The sequence below is a fragment of the Lactuca virosa genome, chromosome 5, assembly GCF_052849685.1.
Source record: "Lactuca virosa cultivar CGN04683 chromosome 5, Lactuca_virosa_CGN04683_v6, whole genome shotgun sequence".
In the NCBI taxonomy this organism is placed as follows: Eukaryota; Viridiplantae; Streptophyta; class Magnoliopsida; order Asterales; family Asteraceae; genus Lactuca; species Lactuca virosa.
The window spans coordinates 72378343-72384915 of NC_136430.1; the positions used below are offsets into that span (position 1 = coordinate 72378343).

At 35.8% G+C, this 6573-nt stretch overlaps 1 long non-coding RNA gene across 1 annotated transcript; it reads left to right on the plus strand.

The window, feature by feature from the left end:
• Positions 1-827: 827 nt before the first annotated feature.
• LOC145117621 (uncharacterized) lies at positions 828-2538 on the plus strand. The gene is made up of 4 exons (XR_013712722.1): positions 828-1074; positions 1138-1294; positions 1887-2017; positions 2380-2538. It is a non-coding gene; the product is annotated as an uncharacterized LOC145117621 (long non-coding RNA).
• Positions 2539-6573: the final 4035 nt, after the last annotated feature.

Consider the following 6573-nt stretch of genomic DNA (forward strand, 5'->3'; position numbering starts at 1 on the left):
TTTAGGCTTAAGGCACATTCCTACATCCCCACCTCACACACACCCACTAATTCACCTAACTTTACCCCCACCTACACCAATACCACCCATCTCGCCCTATATTCACACCCACACGCCACCCTCACCTTATATAACCTACACCACCCACCCACACATACACCTACTTTACACATATCCGACCCATACCATGAAACTCACATGTATATACTCATCCACCAACCCCTACCATCCCATACCTATACCCATATCCGACCCTATCCACCCACTTTACGTCAACACAGATACCCCTACACCACCTCACCCCTGCATCGCCCACTTAAGTATTTGCTTTAGATTTATTCCTAGTTTACTATCATTAATCAAATTTTAAAATATTTAAAAATTTAAAAGTAATTCATTAGAACTTTGATTTTTTTTATATAAAAGGTAATGAAAATTATTAACTACTCTTTCCGTCTCAAAATAATAGTCCATGTTTCCTTTTTGGGACGGAGGGAGTATTAAACTTTATTTGTTTTTCTTAACTTTTGACCCAAAATATTTTATTAGGATATGTTTTATTTTATTTTTCTAAATGTGAAATCTTTTAATTTTTTTTGAACTTTTTAAAATAAAATATTCATTTTCCTTAAAAAAACCTATTGCCGCCCCTCTCGATTTCATCTTCGTATTTTAAATTTTATATCTTTCAAAATTTTTAAACAAAAACATTCATTCCTACCGATTCCCCCCCCCCCCCAAAAAAAATCCTTCCGCCTATCTCGATTTCGTCTTCGTGCCTATCTCGATCTCCCCTCACCCTCCGTTTTTTATTGCCCTAAAAGATGCATCCTAGGGGTTTTTAGGGAACTTTAGTTCCGTCTGTGTGCCTTTCAATTGGAAAAAAACCATGGGTTACTTGGGTCTGGATTTTGAAATCGAAGCAATCCGAGGCGGTATGATATACGGAGAAAAGGGAAACAATCGAAGGCGACAGACATAGAACCCCCACCGCTATTCCCTCTTTGTCTTCCCTGTTAACAACGACCACCTTCGTGTATACGCTTTCACTTCCATTCTCTGAAATCAAATCAGGTGCCTTTCTCTCTGCTTTTGATTTCTCCTCAATTTCAATAGAAATTTCATCATTTTATTTAGCTATAAGCGTGGAGAAGAAAACAGGTGGCCAACAAACTCCGACTCAGCCATTGACGGGGCTTCAAGACGGAGAAGAAACATCAAGAATACTTCTTAGACTAATCAGAGTAATACCTATCCATGAAATTCCTTTCGTTTTGGCATGATTAAGAGACAAGTGAGTTTTTCATTCTTACTTCCACTATTTGTTTTGGTAATTTACTGTTTATTTGGATTTGACCTTTGTTATTAGAATAGGAATTCAATTGTTGAATACAACTTTATGTTTTTTGTGCTTTTTCTTTTATTTGAACACTGGCTGCTCGACAAAAATCCTCAATGAAAAATCTGGTTAGCAGTGTTTCTACGTGGTAAAGTTGAATCAAACTTACAGTTATGGTTTATGGTTTCAGTCCTATTTACTTAATCAAAATTTATGTTCTATCACTTGCCTTCATGTGGTATAGGAGGGTGATCAGATTGATGTACTTACATGGTGGAACTTTTGATTTTGTTTTAGATTGATCCCCTGTGTGGTTATTTTCTTTTAAAAATGAATTGAGTTGCTGCAGTCTTTTGGAAGAATTTGTTCACCTATATGTGGTTTTGTTTAATTGTTGAGTATGAAGGACATATAGAGTCAAAATTGAAAATTGGAAAAATCTTGTTATTTTTAAGTAAAAGAAGTCATTATTTAGTATCTACACATTTATTCTAAAAAAAGGTTTGATAATAAATTTGTATTTATTTCTTTGGTATTTATGTTTCAGGTTGGTATTGGTTTGAAGGTGGCAGATCAGCTTCGTTTGAAGTTAAGAAGTGACATTGGTATGGACCTGACTAACGAACTTAATTAACAGGCAAACATCAATCAGGTTACTTTGAAGTTGACTAATGAAAGGTACAATCTGGGCTAATATATCTTCATGTAATCGATTTTTTTATAAATATTGTTTTCCTTTGTGGTGCTATACTATAGTTGAATCCATGTTATTTATTTTTTGCCATTTATGTTATAGATATTGCATATTGATAAATGGTTGAGAGGTGGTTTATGTAATTTTTTGTATTAATTTGGTTGATAGAAGCATCAGTCAACTTGGACTTAGTTTTATTTTATGATTTTTTCATTTAAATGTTTCCGTTTGATCAAATTGTCATGTATAGTCAACAGTAGTGCTTAAAACGTGTTTGTTCTTTTGACATAGATACATAACAACAATAAAATATCTAAAATTTAAAGTTAAACTTTGCGATTAACAGGCAAAAGAAGCAACTCAAATAGCTTTGAAGGATGAAATACAGTTGATGGTGAGTTAGTTCATTACTTATTCTTATTTATAGATGGAAGATGCAAAAAATTTCATGTCTATAGTTTCTATGGAGTTTGTACTCCACAACTTTCAACCACAGGAGATTGAATTTTCAACTGCTGGGCTGGAATATCTGCCAGGTTTTTTCTTATTCAATGACAGGAAGTATGCAAATGATTCGTGAATTTTTTGATCTCCTTGTAGTTCCAGAAAAGGCTACAAAAACCAGAATAGTATGTAAATAAACAACCTATGTAATTCTAATATCTATTTTCACCATGTTATATATATGATAGTTTTCGTCAATTATTTGACCTTCCACTTTCACTCCCCAAAAAAACTACAATGAAGTCCGAAAACTTGAATACTCCAACCCATGCGGAGCATGGGGAAACTTTTCTAGTTTACCTGAAGATTCAAGATTAAGAATCATTCATCATGATCTGAAGGTTAGCAAAATTTTGCTGGATTTTGATATGAACCCTAAGATTTCTGATTTTGGTATGTTGAGGATTGTTGGAGTGGATCAAACTGAAGTAAACACCAATCGAATTGTCGAAACATAGTAAGTTTTCAACTCCCATGTTTCTACTATGATTAAGAATCATAAATTAATGATTTTTTTTCCTTCGTAAACTACTCTATTATGTTTTTTATTTATTCAATTTTGTTTCAATGTTGTTGGTATAGGTATCAAATATAAAATTACCTCAAGACAATTAACTTCAAAACTCAAAGAAGTGCAAGGAAACTTTTATATCGAGCAATAGCCTTCTCATAAAGACAAGGAGCAATACCAACAAGATGAATGCCTAGTTATGTCTAGTTTTTGGTTTATGATGTTTTTGCTTTATTTATCATATTTTAATACTTGCAATTAGTACAATTTTCATTTTTTTTGGTATTTTAATTACGAATTTAATGTATGGATTTGGATTTCAATTATTAATAATATCGAATTCTGAATTTTGATATTGTTTCATATTGTCGGTTTTGGTTACTTTCATTTATATATTGTTTTGATGTATCTACAATATAGAAAAAGTAACAATAAAAATAGAATTATTGTGGCTTTAATGTAAATTTGGCCATATTTTATAGGTTTTTAATGTATCTAAAAATATACAATGGTTACTTTACATCAATTTTTAGCGTGTGGCTAAATGGTTAACAATAGCAATAATATACAAGAATTATGAGACTACAATTGATTTAAAATGATGTTTATTCTAAAGTTCTTGTGACTAAGTTAAACAATAACAACATGAAAAACAATTTATGTGGCAAATAAATACCATAATTGATTGTTGTTGAGACTAAATACTAGCTAATCGTCACTTACATCATTAATTATATGTGTCCATTTACCGAACATGGACATGTTCACCGTAATTATATGTGTCTAAAATATACCCAATAGTCTTAATACGATACCGAATAGTCCTTAATTTTAACAAAATATGTGTCTTTATAATACTTATGATTGTATTTCACTTAATTGTGTGTCTCTATACGATAGGTTATAGTCACAAAAATTGATTGTTTTTTGTGACTAATAATTAACAATTCGCCACTTATGGAAGTAATTACATGTGGCCATTTAGCAAACATGGTCACACTCACCATAATTACATGTTTACAAAAGATACAAAATAGTCTTAATAAAATTTAAACTGTGTGACAATATAGAAGAAAACAACTACACTAAAACATCATGAATGTCGCAAGTTGGTGATATACAGTCACCACGTTTACTTAATATACGTGACTATTGTAGGTTTAACGCTACAATATTAGATATTTAAGGAACAAAATTCCGTACACATTTGTCACACTTTTATAATACGGCCACATGTTTTCATATCATACGGACACTACATTTTAAAGTGACCATAAGACCCATACGATGGCGTCGCCTTCCGTCACACTTTCAGTGAAAAAATAAAATGTCACTATACGCATATGGTCACACTTTTTTGGTGTGACTGTAAGTCATTTTTCTTATAGTGAGTGTAAAGCAACTTCGTATCGATACCTGTGATACAATTAAACTGAGTGGGTCAGGCTTGGGAGCCTGGTGAGCATATAGGGTTTTCAACCCACAATAAATAATAAACTTATTAAGTTCTCAATCAACAATAAATTTATTAATTTCATCAATCAAAATAACCCTAATTACCCATTCCCATTATCCTCACTTTACGTCCCTAAAACAACTATCACAAGGGACCTAGCCTAAGGATTTTCACAAGGGGTGACAACATTGCTTTCCTCAGCAATTTATGTCAAACAAGACATCTTAACATAAAACAACCTATAAAGTGACAACATTGCTTCCCTCTGCAATATATGTCCAACAAGACAAACATCGGGGTGACAACATTGCTTTCCTTCAACAATTTCTGTCAAATAGGCACTAAGTCACATCGTCGCCATGTGCTAAGCCCATAGCTCTTATTCATCGACGGTATTTCCCACGGGAGTTCCCCCCCCCCCCCCCGCAATACATGTCAGTGGGTTTTCCATATGCTAAGTCCATAACTCTTATTCATCGACGGTATTTCCCACGGGAGTTCCCCCCCGCAATACATGTCAATGGGTTTTCTATATGCTAAGTCCATAGCTCTTATTCATCGACGGTATTTCCCACGGGAGTTCCCCCCCGCAATACACGTCAATGGGTTTTTAGAGTACAGCTGATGAACATATAGTTCATCCACTTACAGGTTGCAAGCCTGCTAGTGTTCCACAGACCGTCTACAATAGTCCATGGTTGTCATCCATACTCTGCTGAATGACGGGGGCCAACGTTTGGGTAAGGGCTTTTCTCATATTGCACCACTCACGCCAACGTTTGGGTATGGCTTTTCTCATATTTCACCACTCACTCTCAACTCATGATCTATATCACTGATCATCTCATCTATCCAACTCACCTTTCATCACACACCCACTATTTAACTAATTATCTATATCACTGACTCATGAAGCTCGTCCGATCACTTCATAAAAGAAACAAAGACTCCAAAGCTCTTCAAAATAAAAGTATAGGGAAAATACTAATAAAGTACTCCCGTACGCTCCCGTACCCCGACACGTAATAGTGTCAAAAAGAAGAACTAACGGATGAACACATAGTTCAAAAACACCTAATGAACATATAGTTCGAGAACACCTTATGACCATATGGTTCAAACATACCTACCGATTACAAGTCTGCTAATGTTCCACTGGACTATCTAAAAATAGTCTGTGGCCGTTGTCTATACTCTGCTAGATGACTAGATCATCTTAAACATCGATATCTCTCATCACTTTTATTTCATCACACATCATCTAAATTATCTACCCATGTTTTACCCAACATATTTGTAGGTAAAAATACATACACAGTTTAAAACTTGTATAAAACATCTATTCAACAATCACCTTAATTAAACAATTAATATAATTACACATAGCACTTATTTTAAAGAAACTACTTCATATATATGTGTAAGGTGAAAGTGACTAACACTTACTTGATTTAACGATAATCGGGCAGCACTTCGTTGCCTAAAACGATCGTTTCTAATAAAACGGGGAGTTTTATTGAGAAACCGGGCTCTGCGAGGGTCGGGCTTCGAAACCGAAAAAATAAATTTCCCGGGCTTCTCGGGCACTCCGGGACGTGTTCCGAGCGTTGGAAATGATCTCGGGGCATCGGGGGATGTGAACATAGCCAAAATATTGGAAAAGGGGCCAAAATTGCCAATATTCCAACTTTAGCCGGGAGGGTTCGCACCCTCCTGTTTATAGTGTCCGAAGCTGCTGATCCAAGGGCTGAGAAGGAGACACGCGGCAGCAGATCCGAAGAGGGCAGCACCTGCTCGCACGTGGTCTGCGCATGCGAGGGCCTCGCTGGAGGCTTCTGATTGGACCGAAGTCCGGGTCCGAGGTGGGTGGCTCGTGGCTCCTGCGAAGGTTCGGACGCACGAGGGAAGGGGCACGCGTCGCATTCTCACTGGACCACTTCGGATGACTCAGCAATATTCCGGACACGCGTCGGATGCGAGGCGAGGACACGTGGCCGAAGTCCACGTATGCGAGATTTCTCGGTTTTGGGGATTTTTTCTCGATTTTCGCGCCAAAACTTCTAAAATCC